Here is a 20,770-nt window from a genome sequence, read left to right as displayed (position 1 = left end):
CCAAGGTTGGGAAGACCTGGCCTAGTAGTCCTCAGCCTAGGGGCGGGGCAGTGAAGAAAACTCTCCCCGCTCCTGCTGTAATGACCCAGAGCAACCTCCCCAGGCCGGCATCTGATGTGTGTCTTCCACCATCCTCACAGTGGCACTTTTCTAGGCCTGTCTCCCAGCATTGTGCAAGGCTCGGAGGAGAACCAGGAAGTGAAACTGGGTGAAAACGGAAAGCTCAATGGATGGGCTAGGTTCCCAGATCATTAGGGCAGAGTTTGCACGTCCTCTGATCACTGGAATCCACCCAGCCCACGAATCATCTCCCTCTTGAAGGATTTTATTTCTACTGGGTTTTGGAACAAACTCCTGCTGAGACCCCACAGCCAGAAACTGAAAGCAGCAGCTCCCCAAAGGCTGGAAAATCCCTAAGAGAAGGCCTGGGGCAGGAAGTGGAGTGACAGGGGACAGGTAGAGAGAAGGGGGCCCAATGGCCAGGGAGCGAAGGAGGTGGCGTTGCTGAGAGCAGTCTGCACACGTACCTGGAGATACTGTTTGCGGGAGCACTGGGCTGGTGCCTGGCACACAATAGGTCTGCAATAAACCATGGTTAAATCCTGGGCTCCGGAGTCTTCCCAATGCCTCTGCAGTGACCCGTCGCAGAGGTGCAGATAGAACCAAAGGGGTCGGGGGAGGATAGGGTCCCAGGATACACGCCCAGCTTTGCCCTTAGACAGGTCACAGTTTCCTCACGCCCCTGCTCAGACCCCCGCGGGGGCCCAAATCTCAGTTCCTACCCCAGATTGGGAGCAGCCTGGTCGCCACGTCTGCCACGTCGCCCTCTGCTGGCCGAGGGCTGCCCAGAGGCCGCCTCCCATCCCCACACAGGGACTGCGGGTCTTTCCCGGCAGAGTGGGGCAGCCTTGCCCGCCCCCGGGCACCAGGGTCCGTGTGCTCACTGACCTGCTGTTCTGCAGGGACTGTCCCCCGAACACAACACCTAGCAAAGAGCGTTCTGCTTCCGAACCGGCAGCTTGGACCCTCCCTCCTCAATTCCTTGTTCTCACTTCCCTTCTCAAATGGGGTCCCCTTCTTGGCAGGAGTCAGTCCCCATTCCCAGCATGGGAAGATCCCCTTCCCTGGGGACCTACCTTGTCCTGGGATCAGAAAGCACTTCACACACACATCCCATTCTCACACCCAGAAATTCGGGGTGGGGACATGCCGTGGGGGAGGCAGGTACTAAAAGAAGCTGAGAGGGTCCTGGCCCATGGGACTGCCCAGCCTAGAAAATCTGTGCCTTTGTGCTAGATGCCGTCTTAGGGAAACATAGGAAAGGTACGCCTTACACCACAGATGACCATGTGGCCCCTTGCACCCCCAAGGCGGCCTCATGCCTGGAACCTCCTACCCTGGGTTCATGGATCCCCCCACAACACAGTGCCTTCCCAGAGGATTCGGGCACCCAGCCTCAGACCAGCTTTGAGGAAATAAGAGCATTGCTAGCATCCGGCAAAGGCAGCCTTTCCCCTCCCCCTGTGCCTGCCAGACTCTGTCCTTACGTCCTCCCCATGATGTCCAGGCTATGGTTGGAGAGTGGGGAGAAGGGCAGCGGGGAAATTGCAGAGAAAGGGGTACGTGAACGCTGAGCAGGATCTGCGGCAAGATTGGCTCACTGCTCTCCAGTTCTTGCAAAGAGCCCTTGGGAAGTCACCCCATCCGAGCCCCTGCCTACAAGTAGACCTCAGGGAACCTGCCTGCCTTTGGAGGAAAGAAACCCACTGCTCACTTTGCTTCTCTGCAGCTTTGTCCTGACTTCCTGGGGGACCCCAGGCCCCAATTTCCCTATCTAGACAAAGAGGGAGAGGACCATCTGTGTGGTAAAGGCCCTCCCGGAGGGGTGATAGGTGCCATAGCATGCCACAATGGGGCTGAGGGGAGCTCCTGGAATATAAGCCTTGATGTAGAGGGCCACCCCTTCCCCTGCCAAGGCCTCACCAACAGTTCTCCTCTCCACCCTCCAAGGCACCATCCTCCCTCAGTCCTGCCTTGCACCAGCCTCCAAGGAGGGCGCTGTTTCCTCCATATCCTCACCAACATTAAGATCAACAGCCCAAGAGATGGCAAAGTCCTCACGCCTAGAAGTCCCTGTCCTGGGGGAGGAGTGGGGGGTGCACGTCCTGCGTCCAGTCTCCCAGGGCTGGGACTGATGCTAGCTGTGCAATCGTCACTCTGGGTGGGCGACTCTTGGAATGAGCTGCTTCCACCAGGGCCACATTCAGTTTGCTCGAAATAGAGACAGAGGGCTTCTTGACTTTGCATATGATTTGCATAATGTCATAGACACACAGTCTATTTTCAGGCAGTTTTCAGGTTAAAGTGTTGTCACTGCTGCCCTACAGGGTGTCATGTCTGGATGAGTCTCTTCTCTGTTCTTTCTCACCCACCCACTCTTACTGACCTACATCCCCAGCTGCAGGAGCGAATGGTGAGGCAGGGGGAGAATGGGGTTGTCCAGAGAGACACATGGGCAAGGAAATAAAGGGAATTTCCTTATTACCAGCATCACCAGAAACAGAATCTGGTTGCTCAGGGTCAACTGATAGGCAGAGGGTAAGGAACGGGAAGCCAGGTAACCCATCTTCTGTTCTGCACAAACCCTTCCCACCTCTCCTACCAGGAGAACAGCCAGTTCCTGTTTCTCTATTCAGTCTTCTGCCGGTTTGAAGAAAGATGTCTAGATAGATAAACCTGTTTCTTTCAGCCACCCATAAAGCCTTGCTTGGCCCAGACATCCCTCATGGGCATTTATATTTTCAGCGCTAAGATTAGATCTTCACCTCTTGGGAAATCTGACCTGCAGTCTGTTCCTCTCCTGGGAGGCTTATCTGAGAGATAAGGATCCTAGTGTCATGGTCAATATTTTTGGAGCACCTGGCACACAGTAGGAGGTCAGTCAGTGCTGGAGTCCCCTCCTCTTCTTCATCTGGAGGTCTATACCAAGTACCTCATTGTCCCAGGCCTGGATGCTCGACACACACACTGGCCTCTGAGGGCTCAGATGCAGAAACAGACTTACAAAGGCCAGTTGAGGTGACTGTCAGAAAGTTATCTGGGACCTTGGCCAGTTGTCTGGCCTCCTCATCTGGAAAGGAGGGGGATTGGTGATTGGTGGAGACTAGGGGCAAAGACAATTCCCATATTATAGCTTGAGCTGTTTGGTGACCTTCCTTGATCACAGAGGGTCAGGGCTCCCTCCTGTAGACCCTCTGGCTTTGGGGCATGTCTGGTGTGCTGTCTTCCTGTGTACATCAAAGGATCCACCAGATGCCAAGGCAAAGAGCCTGAGAACCTTATTGGGTCCTGGGAAAGGGGTGACCACTTGGTCTGGCTGCCCAGCCACCACACACTACCCAGAATTCCCTGTCCCATGTCCAGCCCCCAGGACCTGCCTCATCCCCTCAGGCAGGCGTTTCCTGTTGATAAGAAGCTCAGTCACAAACACTGATAAAGACATGAAAAAAGGAAATCGACAGGCTTAGGTATAATGGGCATTTTGTCTGCCTTTTCTACCCCTCTTCCTTCTCCCAGCACCACCCACTCCACACCCCCACCTCATACTGCTTCCCAGAACTGAGGAGAAAGGATTCCCCTACCTCCACTGTGGGCCCTATTTTATAGTCTCCAGGAATTTGGCCTGAAGCCTTACACAGGTCTCAGAAGAGGGGCCCAGCTTGGCCTGGGTCAGGATGGGAGCCCCGAGGCAGTAAGCACTGGGTGCTGGGAGGCCCCAGGCCAGGGAAATGGGCAGCAGCACCTAGAGGAAGGACAGTCCAGCGCAGGTCTCATCGAGGACCGGCCTCTTCCCTCCTCCTCTCCTCCCAGAGGCTTGGATCCAAGTAGTGGTTAGGTGGCTAGATAGTCTGTAATTAGTGCATTTTCCTTAATTTTAGTCTCAAGCTTGTTACTGGAAAATCTCATTAATTTTGAGTCTACTAATTTAGAATCTATGATCCTTCAGGCCAAGAGGCTGAACTGATGTTTAGAAAAATAAACAAAGCAAACAAGTTTTCGAGGCAGGCCCTACCAGCCTTCTTGGGTTGAATTTGTAAGTTCAACTTGACAAAGGTAGTTGTCCTAAAGCGCTGGGCCTGCAGTTGAGATAACCTGCCACCAAGTGGGTGATGAGGCTTGGCCTGCCACTGGTGTTTTAAGTAGTCACTGCTCATGGACAGATGTTTTAAAGATTTTATATTCAATGATTCCTTCCCCCTCTTCTCCAGAGATGCAACTCCTTAATAAAATGGTAAGGCAAACATAGAAAAGTGGAATAGATGGTTCTAAGCAGCCAGCGTTTAAAAGAAAAACAACAGCCAGCATATACAACTTGGAGATTTTCTTGATTTAACTGTTTTCCAGTCCTGGTTGCCACCCAGCTAGGGCCTTATCCTGGCTTCAGGCCCTCACATCTCTCATTGCATTTTTGACACTTGATGGAAGGAGCAGAGGAGTAAAGAGCAAAGGGTTTTATCCAAGTCAAAATTCCAGCTGTTCTAGCCGGGCCCAGTGGCTCACTCCTGTAATCCTAGAACTTTGGGAGGCTGAGGTGGGCAGATCATTTGAGGCCAGGAGTTTGAGACCAGCCTGGCCAACATGGTGAAAGCTCATGTCTACTAAAGATACAAAAAATTAGCCGGGCGTGGTGGTGGGCACTTGTCATCCCAGCTACTCTGGAGGCTGGGGTGGGAGAATTGCTTGAACCTGGGAGGCGGAGGTTGCAGTGAGCTGAGATCACACCACTGTACTCCAGCCTGGGAGACAGAGTGAGATTCTGTCTCAAAAAATAAAACAAAACAAACCAAAAACAAAATTCCAGCTGTTCTGTTGGATTTTACTTACTTACTTATTTACTTATTTTGAGGCGGGGTCTTGCTATATCACCCAGGCTGGTCACAGACTCCTAAGCTCAAGCAATCCACCTGAGACAGCCTCCCGGGTAGCTGAGACTACAGGTGCATGTCACCATCCTAGCCAATTTTTTTTTTACTTTTAATTTTTTTTAGAGATAGAAGTCTTACTCAGATGTTGCTCAGACTGGCCTCAAACTCCCAGCCTCAAGTCATCCTCCCACCTGGTCCTCCCGAGGAGCTGGGATTACAGGTGCAAGTTACCACGCCTAGCCTACCTGTTGTTTCAGTAATTCAACAAATTTATTCTAAATTTATATGGAAGAGTATAAGTTCATGAATAACTAAGTCAATTTTCTTTATTTTAGGTTATTTTCTGACTATGTTATGCATTCACATGATTCAAAAGCCAATGCATCTACATTGGAGTAGTGTGGGAACAAAAAAAAAAAAAATTAAAATAAAGAAATAAAGGCCGGTGTGGTGGCTCATGCCTATAATACCAACCCTTTGGGAGGCTGAGGTGTTCGAGTCCAACCTGGGCAGCAAAGAAAGAATGAGTCCCTACAGAAAATTAAAACAGTGTAGTATTCCACTCTTGGAATGTACCAGTCCCCTATTTTTGGAAGTTTTGTTTTTTTCCAGTTTGGGGCCATTATAACCAAGGCTGCAGTGAATAAACCTGTGTATACATTATTTTCCTTTATTCAAGTATTTCTGTAAGATACATTCTAAAAAGTGGAATTCCCGGGTCAAAGATATGTGAATTTGGCCGAGTCAGTTGTAAAGAAGTGCAAAGGGGGAGACTTGCCCCAGAAGACAATAAGACAAGTCACAGAAAAATAGAATAGTACCAGAGAAGTAGACAACTAGACAAGTAGAACATGATAAAGAACCCAGGAACAGGCCAGGCACGGTGTCTCATGCCCGTAATCCCAGCACTTTGGGAGGCCAAGGCAGGTGGATCACCTGAGGTCAGGAGTTTGAGACCAGCCTGGCCAACACAGTGAAACCTCATCTCTACTAAAAATACAAAAATTAGCCGGATATGGGGGCAGGTGCCTCTAATCCCAGCTACTCGGGAGGCTGAGGCAGGAGAATCGCTTGAACCTGGAGGGTGGAGGTTGCAGTGAGCCAAGATCACGCTACTTCACTCCAGCCTGGGTGAAAGAGCAAAACTCTGTCTGAAAAACAAAACAAAACAAAACAGAACCCAGGAACATCCAGGCGCAGTGGCTCATGCCTGTAATCCCAGTACTTTGGGAGGCTGAGGCAGGAGGATTTCTTGAGCCCAGGAGTTCAAGACCAGCCTGGGTAACATCGCAAGACCCTGTCTCTACAAAAAATAAAAAATTACCCAGGCATGGTGGCACATGCCTGTGTCCCAGCTTCTCAGGAGGCTGAGATGGGAGGATTGCTTGAGCCCGCTGGTCGGGTGGGAGTCTAGGGCTCCAGTGAGCCGTGATCACACCACTTCACTCCAGCCTGGGTGACAGTGAGATCCTATCTTAAAAACAAAACAAAAAACAAAGAACTCAGAAACAAATCCATGTGCATCTGAAAACTGATATGTGATAAAGGTTGCATCAGTAATTAGTGAAGGCTGGGCATGGTGGCTCACGCCTGTAATCCCAGCACTTTGGGAGGCTAAGGCAGGCAGATCACCTGAGGTCAGGAGTTTGAGACCAGCCTGGTCAACATGGTGAAACCCTGTCTCTACTGCAAATACAAAAATTAGCCAGGCGTGGTGGCACACACCTGTAATCCTAGCTACTCAGGAGGCTGAGGCACAAGAATTGCTTGAACCTGGGAGGCAGAGGTTGCGGTGAGCTAACACCACTGTACTCCAGCCTGGGCTATGGAGTGAGACCCTGTCTCAAAAAAAAAAAAAAAAACTGAAGATGATGGCTAAAAAATACAGGGTTTTGTGAGGGGGTGATGAAAATGTTCTAAAATGGACTGTGATCATGGTTTTACAGTTCTGTGAATATACTGAAAGTCATTGAATTATGTGCTTTAAATGGATGAATTGTATGGGATGTAAATTATATCTCAATAAAGCTGTTAAAATATGGTGAAGAAAGGCCAGATTTTTTAGACAGTGTTGGAAATACTGGATCACCGTTCAGATAGAAAATGCAGTTGGGACTCTCCCTTACATCGTCTACAAAGATGGACTCCACATGGATTAAGGACCAAAGTGTAAAAGGCCACACTATAAGTCTAGTAAAAGAAAATGCAAGAGAACATCCTTGTGACCGAGGGTTGGGGAAAGACTTAAAGAAGACCCTTGGCTGGGCGCCAGTAGCTCATGCCTGTAAGCCTAGCACTTTTGGAGGCCGAGGCGGGTGGATCACGAGGTCAGGAGATGGAGACCATCCTGGCTAACATGGTGAAACCTCATCTCTACTAAAAATACAAACAATTAGCCAAGTGTGGTGGTGGGTGCCTGTAGTCCCAGCTACTCGGGAGGCTGAGGCAGGAGAATCGCATGAACCGGGAGGCAGAAGTCGCAGTGAGCTGAGTTCGCACCACTGCACTCCAGCTGGGCAACACAGCAGGACTCTGTCTCAAAAAAAAAAAAAAAGAAGACCCTTGAAGTGCAAACTGTAAAACAAAATATGAATATGACTATATCAGTTCACTCTTCAATTATACACTATATATATATTTAACATTGGAAAAATTAATAAAACTCATAGACAGATGGTAGACTGGAAGGAGATATTTACAGTCCTTAAAACTGTTGAGGCATTAATATCTACACTACATAAAAAACTGCAAATCAGTAAGACCCAAGAGAAAAACAGGCGAGAGACATGCCGAGTTAATTTACAAAAGAGGAAGCCCAAATGGCTAACAAGTATAGAATGGAATGCTCAAACTCACTAGTAATCAGAGAAATGTACGTGTAAATGACATACAAACTAACATCCATCAAAATGGCAAAATGTGAAAAGTGGATAATGCTAAGAGTTGTCAAGGGTGTGGGGGAATAAGAACTCTCGTGCAGTTCTTGTAGAAGTATAAGCTGGCATAGACTTTTTAGCATTACTTAGTAAAAATGGGTATTCCTATGCCATTTGGCCTCATGATACCATTCCTGGGTATACAGTTGACCCTTGAACAACACAAGTTTGAACTACATGCATCCACTTCATGCAGATTTCCATCCTCCTTTGCCACTACTGAGACAGCAAGACTAACCCCTTCTCTTCCTCCTTCTTCTCAGCTTACTCAACATGAAGACTTTATGATAATCCACTTCCACTTAATGGATAGTAAATACATCTTCTCTTCCGGCCAGGCACGGTGGCTCACGACTGTAATCCCAGCACTTTGGGAGGTCGAGGCCGGCAGATTGCCTGAGGTCAGGAGTTCGAGACCAGTCTGGCCAACATGGTGAAAACCCGTCTCTACTAAAAAATACAAAAAAAATTAGCCAGGCGTGGTGGCGTGCACCTGTAATCCTGGCTACTCGGGAAGCTGAGGCAGGGGAATTGTTTGAACCAGGGAGGCGGAGCTTGCAGTGAGCCGAGATCGCGCCACTGCACTCCAGCCTGGGTGACAGAGAGAGAGATTCCATCTCAAATATATATATATATACACACACACAGATATATATTCTCTTCCTTATGATTTTCTTAACATTTTCTTCTCTCTAGCTTACTTTATTTTAAGAATATAGTACATAATGCATATAACATACATATGTGTTAATTGACTGTTCATTATCAGTAAGGCTTCCAGTCAACAATAGACTATTATTAAATTGTGGGGGAGTGAAAAGTCATACACAGATTTTTGATTGCATGGGAGATCAGCACCCGAAACCTCGCCTTGTTCAAGGGTCAACCATGTATCTCCTAGAAATTCTCATACAAGTCCATAAGTGGAGACACATGATGAAGTTCAACACACTGTTGCTTGTGGTAGCAGGAAACTGGAACCAACCTTGGTGTCCATCCCCAGGGGAACAGATAAGCAAAATGTTCGGAATATGATGTCATCCATTGGAAGCAATTAACCGGATATATATGCAGCAACATAGATAAGCCTTAAAAATATGGAATTGATTGGCAAATAAAGAGAATGAGGGTTATAACACAATGCCTTTTATGTAAGTTTAGGATGCATACATATTCAAAACAACATTATATGCTTAGCAAGGATATGCATACGTTTTAGGACATGGAGCAAGCTCACTACAGTGCCTGGGGGTGAGGACAGCAAGATAGGTGGAGATGGAAAGGGGGATTGGAGAAGGAGCTGGAAAATAAAATCTAAGAGACGTCTCACTACCTTGCACAGAATAAGGATGATAACATGTTACCCCATGATTAACCCGAAGACCATAGAGGGAAAAGAAAAAAAAAAATTAACAACTGCAGAGCCTGAGATCCTGAGCATGAAACATAACAGAACCTCCAGGGACTCAGTTTCCTCCTATTCAGAAGGGGGATAATATGTAAGGCGGTTGTGAGGCTGTGATCATGTTGGGCAAGAGGGCTGGTCAGAATTGTTGTTCAATAATAAAAATAATGCTAATGATAGTACGCTATCCTTGCCGACAGTGTTCGCAGGTTCAGTTCTGCAGAGTTGCAGACCAGCTTGGTGTCAACACCTCTTGCTTTGCTCCCCAGCTCCTGGCTCTTTTATTTCCCTGGCCTCCTCATCTGGGCTGCAGCTAAATAGGAGAGATTTGCAAGGCAAGGTGAAAAGGTGAAAACCTGTGATTATATATATGTATACTTCTATGTTTATATTTATTTATTTCAATTAGAAAAAGGCTCTTCATCCTGTATTCACTGGCTGCTCCCTTTGGATCAATACTTTAGTTAGGTCTTTAGAGAAATGAAATTTATATTCATGCCCCACTGTTCCCTTAGTAACAATCTCCGGCAATCAGATCTGCTCTCTGGTGGAAATGGCCTTTGGAAAGTGTGCAGTTGCACAATCTTACCTTTGCCAGAAACTGTTTTCTGATGTAGCCAGTATCTTTTCCAGAAAAAAAAAATTAACTACATTTAAGCAGACTTAACAAGGTCTTAAAATAGATATAAAGTGGTTTCGCCCCACAAGGGGAATTCTTAAAATACTAAAGTACTGTTTTTAAGCATAGTCAAGTACTTCAGAAACACTCATTTACATTGCAAACAATTTCTATGCTAATTACAAATGATTCTTTCCCAACCACTAGGTAATATTTTGTGTTACTGTATGTACCTGAAACGAATAAAATTACTTCTCTTTCTTCTTCTTTTATTGTTTTTGATCAATATTCATTATTCAAACTGGTCTTTCCACCATTCTTCCAGATTTGCACTTTTATTGTGTTTCAGGTGTGAATTTGGGAATCTAATCCCCATAGTGTTGAGGTAAAACCACAAAAACAGATTTATCACAATCACTCCTCTAACAAGAGACTTATTGGAGGATCTGAGAGTCACAACCCTCTTTGTGGCTCTCAGATCCTCCAATAAGTCTCTTTCAAACATTCTACACTTCTCCAACAACTGAAACTCCCCACGCTGACTTTGCTTCTTCATAAATAAAATGGAAGCCCTAGGCTGGGCGCGGTAGCTCACATTTGTAATCCCAGCACTTTGGGAGGCCGAGGCAGGCGGCTCATCTGAGGCCAGGAGTTCGAGACCAGCCTGGACAACACTGTGAAGCCCTGTCTCTACTAAAAATACAAAAATTAGCCAGGCGTGGTGGTGGGCGCCTGTAATCCTAGCTACTCAGGAGGCTGAGGCACGAGAATCGCTTGAACCCGGGAGGTGGAGGCTGCAGTGAGCTGAGATCGTGCCATTGCACTCCAGCCTGGGTGACGGAGTGAGACTCCATCAGATAAGAAAAGAAAAGAGAAGCCCTAAGATGCCCTCAATGGCAGACAACAAACCTATGAACTCACCTGCATCTCTATTGCTTCCTCCTTCTACCTTTCCAGCCCCCCTTTCAGGTCCCTCACTCTTTTTCTTTTTCTTTTTTTCTTTTTTTTTTTTTTTTTGAGACAGAGTTTTGCTCTTGTTGCCCAGGCTGGAATGCAATGGCACGATCTCAGCTCACTGCAACCTCCGCCTCCCGGGTTCAAGCGATTCTCCTGCCTCAGCCTTCCGAGTAGCTGGGATTACAGGCATGTGCAACCACACCCAGCTAATTTTGTATTTTTAGTAGAGCTCAGGTTTCTCCATGTTGGTCAGGCTGGTCTCAAACTCCCGACCTCAGGTGATCCGCCTGCCTTGGCCTCCCCAAGTGCTGGGATTACAGGTGTGAGCCACTGCGCCCGGCCTCAGGTTCCTCACACTTAATAACCTTTCACTCTTCTGAATGAATTCTCAACTTACTCTTCTCCATCAGGTCCTTCCCACAAGGCATCAACTGGCTGCCAAGAGAAACCCTCAAGCCCACACCCCTCCAGCCACCCTGGACTCCCTCCTCCTCCCCTTCTTGCTCACATTTATTGGAAAAGCCAGCTTCTCACCTCCCACTCACTCCTCAGCCCACGCCCCCTGATTTTGCCATGGAAACTGATCATTTGGAGGTCACCACTGGTCTTGTTGCTAAATCCAGCGGACCCTCCCAGTCATTCCTTATTCCAGTGACCACTCTGCCTCTTGGCTTTCCTACCCCACTCAGCTCATCTCCCTCCTACCTTTCTGCAGGGTTCCTCAGATTTCTTTGTAGGTTTCTCTTTGCTTCTCCTTTAAATGCTGGTGTTCCTAGCGCCCAGTTCCTCTGCTCCCTCTCCATACATCTCCTGGGTGAGCACATCATGCCTTGCCTTTAGTGCTCATTGGTTACTTTGAGATCTGTGTCTCCAGCTCATGCCTCCCTCCTGAGCTCCAGACCTCAAGGCCCAGCTCCTTCTGGATGGCTCCTTGGATGGCTCCCAGGCCTCTCAAACTCATCGTGTCTGAAACAGAACTCCCCAAACCTGCTCTGTCCTCAATATTCCAAGACTGGTATAACTAGCCAATAAACACATGAGATTTGTTAGGACTTCCTTCTCTCTTATCACCAAAGGCCCTATCCCCAATCAATGAACACAAAGTCTTGTCCATCCTACCTTCTGTTATATCTTAACTCTGTCCACCTCTCTTCATCCCTACCCTGGTCCTAGCTACCATCATTCTCACCTAGGGTGGTGGGACCTCCTCCTGCTTTCCTGCATCCTGACCCCTCCAGTCCGTTTTTCACACCGTAGCTGGAGAAGTTCCTCTAAAATACACATTGTTGGCCAGGCGTGGTGGCTCATGCCTGTAATCCCAGCATTTTGGGAGCCCGAGACAGGTGGATTGCCTGAGCTCAAGAATTTGAGACCATCCTGAGCAACATGGTGAAACCCCGTCTCTACTAAAATACAAAAAATTAGATGGGTGTGGTGGCGTACGCCTGCAGTCCCAGCTACTCAGGAGGCTAAGGCACAAGAATTGCTTGAACCAGGGAGGCAGAGGTTGCAGTGAGTCAAGATCATGCCACTGCACTCCAGCCTGGACGACAGAGTGAGTCTTTGCCTCCAAAATAAATAAAATAAAATAAAATAAAATAGTAAAATGCAAATTGTTATTCCATAATGCTATCTGCTGAGTGTCACTGCCTTCAGGTTAAAGTGCAAACTCCTTATTAATAGGCCCTTATTGCTTGACCTGATCTGGCCTACAGCTCTGGCCACACCTCCCTCCATAGTCCTGCTCGCTCCTCATGTCCCTTTCAGCTCCTTAGACCCACAGTTCCTTTTTGCCACCAGGCCTCTACACATACTATCCCCTCTTGGATACTCTTAGCCTGGCCAACTTGCATTGATCAGCACATGAGTGGGTGGTGTGATGGAGTGGACTTTGGAGAGAGGCAGGCATGGGTTTGAATTCCAGCTCTGTTCTTTTCAAGCTGTAAAAACTTAAGGATGTCAACCAACCTCTCTGAGCCTCAGAGTCCTCATCTGCAGAGAGAGGCATCATAATATTCACCATGTCTCCATATGTTGATTTCTCTTTTCAATCACTTGACCCATCTCCACCCACCCACTCTCACCCGCTTTTTCTGAGAACTGACCCTTCTTCCCTATGCACACAGAGATGATGGTGGTTCCTGGCCACCATGTTAGTCCAACAGGATGCAGCCCACTCCCCACAGATGACTGGGCCAGAGGTTGGCACCATCAGCTGCTACATCCCCAATTAGGAATTGGAACCCAGAGGGAGTCACACTGGACTCTTTTCCCATACAGCTAGACTGACTGTAGACCCCATGGCTATATTTCAGTAGCCATATGGTCCTGTGTGGCTGGGAAGCAGAAAAAGCTGGTCTGCATAAGAGTAGATGGAAGCCAATGCACAAAGGAAGCAAAGGCCCAGAGAGGAAGACAGGGTGGAAACAGAGAAAGCGTCTTGTACATTTAATGTCCTGGTTTCAGTGACTGACTGAGGCCAGCTGCACTGAGCTTGTGAGAAACCTGCACCCTTAAACCAAAAAAAAAAAAAAAAAAATCTTCTTAAGGCCCGGCATGGTGGCTCACTCCTGTAATTCCAGCGCTTTGGTAGTTCAGAGGCTGGCCAATCGCTTGAGCCCAGCAATTCGAGCCCAGCCTGGGAAACATGGGAAACCCCATCTCTACAAAAAATACAAACAAGTAGCTGGGTGTGGTGGCTCATACCTGTCATCCCAGCACTTTGGGAGGCTGAGGCAGGTGGATCACGAGGTCAGGAGTTCAAGACCAGCCAGACCAACATGGTGAAACCCCATCTCTACTAAAAATACAAAAATTAGCCAGGCGTGGTGACAGGCACCTGTAATCCCAGCTACTCAGGAGGCTGAGACAGGAGAGTCTCTTGAACTCGGGAGGTAGAGGTTGCAGTGAGCCCAGATGGCGCCACTGCACTCCAGCCTGGGTGACAGAGTGAGACTCCATCTCAAAAAATAATAATAATAAAAATAAAAATAATTAGTCAGGAGGGTGTGGTGGTGCATGCCTATAGTCCCAGATACTCTGGAACTGAGGTGGGAGCCCAGGAGGCAGAGGTTGCAGCGAGCCAAGATCGCACCACTGCACTCCGCATCCAGCGTGGGCAACAGAGTGAGGCCCTGTATCAAAAAAAAAAAAAAAATTCCTTAAATAGCTAGCATGGATTTTTATTACATGAAACCAACAAAGTCCTAAGTAATTTACCTATTTTGTGAAACAATTATTGTGAAAATTAGAAACAAGATATGTACACATATAGTAGATATTCAATAAAAAATTATTCTCAATATATACTCAATAGACGAATGAGGCAAGGACTGAGGGAGGGATGTTGGAACTTTCTGCACCCATTTCTTTATAATAGTTTCAGAAATAGGGCCGAGTGCTTAACCCTATATCATCCCAAGAGTTTTTTTGTTTTGTTTTGTTTTGCTTGAAAAGGCAAAGTATTATATTTTGGTAACTTGAAAAGAGAAAAAATTACACATACACATAATCTCACCCCATCAAATTGAAGCAGATATTTTCATTGCATACATACTTTGCATACTTATAATCATGGTACATATTCTATTTTGTGTCTAGTATTTTTTACTTAACATATAAACATTTTAATATTTCTACACAGACTTTGCAATCCTTTTAATGATTGCCTAATATTTAATAGTGTATTATCTAATTTATTAAGCCATCCCCTATATAGACGTGCTTTCTGATTTTTCTATCATAAATCATGCTGCAACGTACATCTCTGTGGATAGATCTTTTTTTTTTTTTTTGAGACCGAGATCCCAGGCATTTGGGGGTAATGGCAAAGATCCAAACACTTAGGTTCCAGGTCTTGGTTCCACATTTCACCGGCTAAATGACTCAGGTGGTTACTTGGGTGCCTGAGGCCTCAGTTTCCCCATCTGTTAAATGAAGCTAATTGCCTCTGCTCTGGAGATGCGCATTTGTCTTGAAGGTAAAGAGGAGCAGTAAATCAATTCTAAAGCCCTACTCTAAGCCATGATTCTGTTTAGCCCTACAAGGACAAGGAAACAACAGTGCTCAGTACCGGCTCCATTTTTGAAAAGGTGCTAGAGGAATGGTGGCAGAGAGTGTTGAATCATAGGGTCTTACCCACTCAGCCGGTGCTGAGTGATTAGGGGCCCACTCAATAGCAGATGAGGCCAAGGCAGGAGTGAACCTCCAGATAAACTCCCCTTCTGGCCCCCCACCATCTGGCTCTATTCTAGAGGGCTAGAATGGTGGCTATCCCACTGTTGCAGTGGCTGCAATAGCAGTGGCAGGATTCTTTGGCTTTAATCCACAACCCCTTTCTCCCCCAAACCCAGGCGGCCTCTGTAGGTTCCCATGACAACAGCATGCCTGGGAAGGACCAGCTTGAGGAAAAAACAGATTTTACTGTAAGAAAAAACTGGCCAGAAGCCACAGGCCGGGCAGGCTGGGACAGGAGCTCTGCAGTGGGGCTGGGTCCTGGGACATGGACCAGAGAGAGGAGTGAGCACCGGCTCTGTGCTAGGAGCTGACACATTTTGAGCACTTACAATAGCCAGATACTATTAAATGTGCTGTGTATTGACTTATTTGATCCTCATGACAATGAGGTAGGTACCATTGTTATCCCTGTTTTACAGGCGAGGTGACAGAGGTATGATGAGGTTCAAACCTGGCAATCTGATGTCAGTGCCTGCATTATGGACCCCTTGGAAGTCATAATTCTCATCTCTACAGCCTTTAGCAATTGATAAATGACAGTTTCATTCTATCCTCACAACATTTTTCCAAGATTAAGGATTATTATTCCCATGTTACAGATGAGGAACCCAAAGGTCAGAGAGGTTAAGCAATGTGTCCCAAATCACACAGCTAGCAAGTAATAGAGCTGGGATTTGAACTCAGATGTGTCTGAACCCAAAGCCCATGGTTGCTACTAAGATGCCAGGAAATAGATCTGAGCCTTCCTATCCTCCCATAAGCCTGGGAGAAGGGTCATGTAGCATAGGCTAGCTTTAGAGATATGAGTGGGATACGTTTCTGTGTCCTCAGTGCCGTGCCAACCCTCTCCCAACACACACACACTCACACATGCACACACACATGCACGCATGCATGGGCGTGAACACAGGCCCTGGCAGGCAGACGCTGCCCTCCTCTCAGCCAGGAATGGGCCCGCCTACTCACAACAGGCTTCCCAGGCTGGTGAGCCTGCCCACACCTGATTGCCTCACCTGGGAGAGGCTGCTGGAAGGCATGGAAGGCATATCTCCCCACCCCAACTCATTCCGTGTAAGCAGGCTGGGGCTTCCCAAGGAAGGGAGAGAATTCCTGAGGTCTGTGAGACCCCCGGGACGTTTTGGGTTTTTTATTTCTAAACCAAGTGGGAGCCTAAACTTCAGAGCCTGGAGCCTAGGCTGCTTAGAGTAGAGTAGGGAAAGTTCTGTCATCCCTAAAGGACTCTTCCTATTGTTGTTCCAGTGTTTGTTTTTTCTTTTCTTTTCTGTCTTTTTTTTTTTTTTTTTTTTTTGAGAGAATCCTGCTCTGTCACCCAGGCTGCAATGCAGTGGCGTGATCACAGCTCACTGCAGCCTCAGATTCCTTGGCTCAAGTGATCCTCCTGCCTCAGCCTCCTGAGTAGCTGGGACTACAGGGACACAGCACCATGCCCGGTTAATTTTTAAATGTTTTTTGGTAGAGTCAAGGTCTCACTATGTTGCTCAGGTTCCAGTGTTCATTTTTTACTTAGTATATTTCATTACCTTTCCCCTGACTTGATTATTTTCTAGATGGTGGCCTTTGATTTTTTTTTTTTTTTTTTTTTTTTTTTTTTTTTTTTTTTTTTTTTTTTTTTTTTTTTTTTTTTTTTTTTTTTTTTTTTTTTTTTTTTTTTTTTTTTTTTTTTTTTTTTTGAGATGGAGTCTTGTTCTGTCGCCCAGGCTGGAGTGCAGTGGCGCAAACTCGGCTCACTGCAACCTCTGCCTCCTGAGGTTCAAGTGATTCTCCTGCCTCAGCTTCCCAAGTAGCTGGGATTACAGGTGCCCACCACCATGCCCGGCTAATTTTTGTATTTTTAGTACAGACGGGGTTTCACCATGTTGGCCAGGCTGGTCTCAAATTCCTGACCTCAAGTGATCTGCCCGCCTCGGCCTCCCAAAGTGTTGGGGTTACAGGTGTGAGCCACTGCGCCCAGCCACCTTTGATTTTTAAAAGTCCCCCACTTCCTGTGGTAAGTGCAGTGGCCCTCTATGTCTTTCTATCTCATCTCTGATAGACTAGTCCATATTTTCCACTGGGAGCTTACCTCTAAAATCACATTTGCATAAGATCAGTCATTCCACAGATATTGATCATATGGCTTCCTCTCAAAGGCAGGGTGCACATGGGAAACTAAAGACACATTCAGACCCACCCCTACTGAATTAAAGGAGGCAACAAAAGCCTCAAGTCCTGCCAGGTTCTCTTGGAGATGGTGGGCTAGTTAAGTGGCAGAGACCTGTTGACCTGTCTTGCTGCAGAAAGCTCTACACATTTGGTTCCTGGAAGCAAAGCAAAGATTCTATCCCCAACATCATCAGTCTGACCAGACTGGGGACCATCTAGTTCCCAGTGAAGCGTCTACCTAAAGTCCTTGGGGAGGACATGGAAACTATCTTTTTTTTTTTTTTTTTTGAGACCGAGTTTCACTCTTGTTGCCCAGGCTGGAGTGCGATGGCACGATCTTGGCTCACTGCAACTTCTGCCTCCCAGGTTCAAGAGATTCTACTGCCTCAATCTCCCAAGTAGCTGGGATTACAGGCGTGCGCCACCACGCCCGGCTAATTTTGTATTTATAGTAGAGACGGGGTTTCTCCACGTTGGTCAGGCTGGTCTCAAACTCCCAACCTCAGGTGATCCGCCTGCCTCAGCTTCCCAAAGTGCTGGGATTATAGGCGTGAGCCACCGTGCCCGGCGGAAACTATCTTCAGAGGCTTGGACACCCCAGCTTTCTCCAGCCTCTGCAGACCCTGCCACACCTGCACATAAACCCCATTTCTTCTCCATGCCATACTGCAAAGAATTGGAGTAGCACATTGAGCACACTACAGTTTCTCCCTGCTGTAGATGTTACCCTTGAAGCCCTTCTTTGGAAGACCCACACATCCATCCACAGGACAGCATAGACTCCAAAGTGAAGGTGGGTAAGAGAAAGAGAGGCTGCAGAGACTGAGAGAGGAGAGCAAGGAAGTGAGGAGATAGGGCTGCTGGGAGAGAGAGCAGGGAGGTCAGAGTTGGGGACCATGCCCAAAATATGTCAATACCATGTCTGGTTTTTTTCCTCTGGGGAGAGAAGGCATCCCTGCTGCCTGCAGTACTGAGCACCTGTGCTCCCCACAAGCCCCCTCCAGCCTGGCCCGGGCATGCAGTGGGCATTTAGTAAGTGCACACTAGAGCTGGTGGTTATGTTGATAAGATGACGGCACAGCACTCAGTCTGCAAAGTCCAGACTTCTGTCTCTCTCACCCCCTGGGAATTTCATAAATAAATCCCTGGACCTGTTCCAAGAAGAATTTCAAGGCTTCTCTGCATGTGTATGTGTTTCCAGAAACACAACAATTTTACATGATGCCTGGTGTGCAAACTCCTAAGCAACCCGTGGAGAAGAATGAGGACTTGGGCATGGCAAAGAGGAGGTGGACGGACCGGGTCGGGCTGGGCTGGCGCGGGCCAGGAAACCAGCAGTTGACGGCGGCAGTTTGAGCCCAGGCTCTGCAGCTGGCGGCTGCTAACCTGGCTCCCCAGACGCCCAGTCTGCCCCAGGCTCAGATTGCCCAGCCTCCCCTCCCCCACCCTTGGGCTTTGGCAGGATTCTCCATCAGGTTTTTGCAAAGTGCTGGGGTCTTAAAATAGCATAAAGGCCCGCGCGCACACACACACACACACACACGCACGCACACAGACAAACACACACATTTAGACTACAGTGTCAATTCCCGCACCACAGAATGAGGATCAAAAAAGGAGGGAGAGTAGAGGGTGGAGCGAGGACTTCAGGGCATCTTCCAGAGCTGAGCACAGTGAGAGGCCAGGCAGGAAACAGGGGTGGCACTCGGTGTGAAGAAGGGGAATGGGGAGGAGAAAACAAGATAGAGCCTGTTTTTGGGTGTGTGTGACAACGTGACAGGGCTAATAGTCACGTCTGGAATGTGTGTTTGTGTGTAGCTGGGATCATGAAAGCAAAGCCTATGTTGGTGTGACCAGTTTGGCAAGAGGAAGCTGGATTTCCCTCCTGGACTGTGAACTCCTATGGGGCAAGAACCAAGAACTACATCCTCATCATTCCCAGGGCCTAGCCCAGTGCCTGATGCAGACACTAAATACATGTTCCAAGAATAAACAGATGGTGGACGGATACATGGATTTGCTAGAACATTAAGTGGTAACCATAAGGATAGTATAATTTCAAAGAGCAAAATTGGAAATGGGCACCCCAAAGTTAGAAGATGTGGCCAATCCACAAGCACGTGCTGGATGCTGAGAAGGAAAGGGAAGTGACCGCTGCTGTGGTAGGGTTTGGGATCTGTCTGGGGAAGACGAGATGAATACAGAGAGGTAGGGAGAAGGCTTCCCAGAGGAGTCAGGCCCTGAGCTGGTCGAATTACTTGAGCCAGGGCTCACAGGCTATAAGGACAAACACTCAAACCAGTGGAACTGAAAAGAGGATTTCCTAGGAAGATAGATGGGAATCTCAGAGAACCCAGCAGTGGAATATACAGTCAGATCTCATGGGATCTGAGAAGACGCTGGGCTGGTTATATGTTGGGGATTCTGTTAGAGTGGGCGAGGCCAGAGGGTGTGTGTGCATGAACACATTCCCAGCACACCTGGGGTAAACACCAGGGGTCTCTGTCTCTCCTTTCCCTGGGCCTCTGCTCCACTCACCTCTCCTGGCTCACCCTGGCCCAGGGTAGCTTCCAGCCAGTCTCCATTGCCCGCCACCACCTAAGTAACTCGGTTTTTGTAACTTCTTAGTTCAAATGCTCATGAGAAAGGACTTGCATGGCTCAGCCGGTTTATTTCTTGCTTTCCCTTGGTTCAATGCCCAGCCCTGGTGCGCTCATCTGTGGCCAGAGGGCAGACCATGCAAACTCCCCTAGGAGAAGTGGGTATAGCAGGTGACAGTGTCAGACTCTGGTGATCCAGACAGGAGGAAAACTACATGAGGCACTTGGTTGTGGTGTGTGTGTGTGTGTGTGTGTGTGCGTGCGTGTGTGAGAAGGCGGGGAAGCCAGGACAAAAGAGGAGCTATCAGGACAGGTGACCTTGGGCAAATTACTTAATCCCTCTATGCCTCAGTTCCTTGTCTCTACTATGGGGTGAATACTACTACTCTCATGCGGTTGCTGTGAAGATTGAGTAAATAATCTGTGTCAAGTTCTTAGGAGTCAATGTTCCCTACAGCCTTTAGCAATTGATAAACGACAGTTTCGTTCTATCCTCACAACATTTTTCCAAAATTAAAGATTATCATTCCCATGTTACAGATGAGGAACCCAAAGGTCAGAGAGGTTAAGCAATGTACACGCAGTCTCTGCATGTATTGTGATGTGCAGGATAGTAAGTTCTCATCATGTAGAGGCCTCACTACCAGTTTTGGCTCTGTCCTGGGCAAGTCACACATCTTCTCTGAGCCTGGGATTCCTCATCTGTGAAACAAGGGAGTCCAACTGAATCATTCCTCAAATCCCCTCTTAGTTTAGAAAGCCATGCTTTTGGCTTGGCCATAGGGAGCCTGTGGATTCTGAAGAAGGCAGATGACAGACAAAATGAAGGAGGCTTTCTTAGAATACAGTTATGTCGCAGGGTGCCTCGTGGACTGGAAGGAGGGTGACCAGGAGGCAGGGAGGTTACACCACCAGTAGTCCCAGAGATG

This window comes from Nomascus leucogenys, chromosome 8 (assembly GCF_006542625.1).
Source record: "Nomascus leucogenys isolate Asia chromosome 8, Asia_NLE_v1, whole genome shotgun sequence".
NCBI lineage: Eukaryota > Metazoa > Chordata > Mammalia > Primates > Hylobatidae > Nomascus > Nomascus leucogenys.
This window is presented reverse-complemented; position numbering follows the sequence as displayed.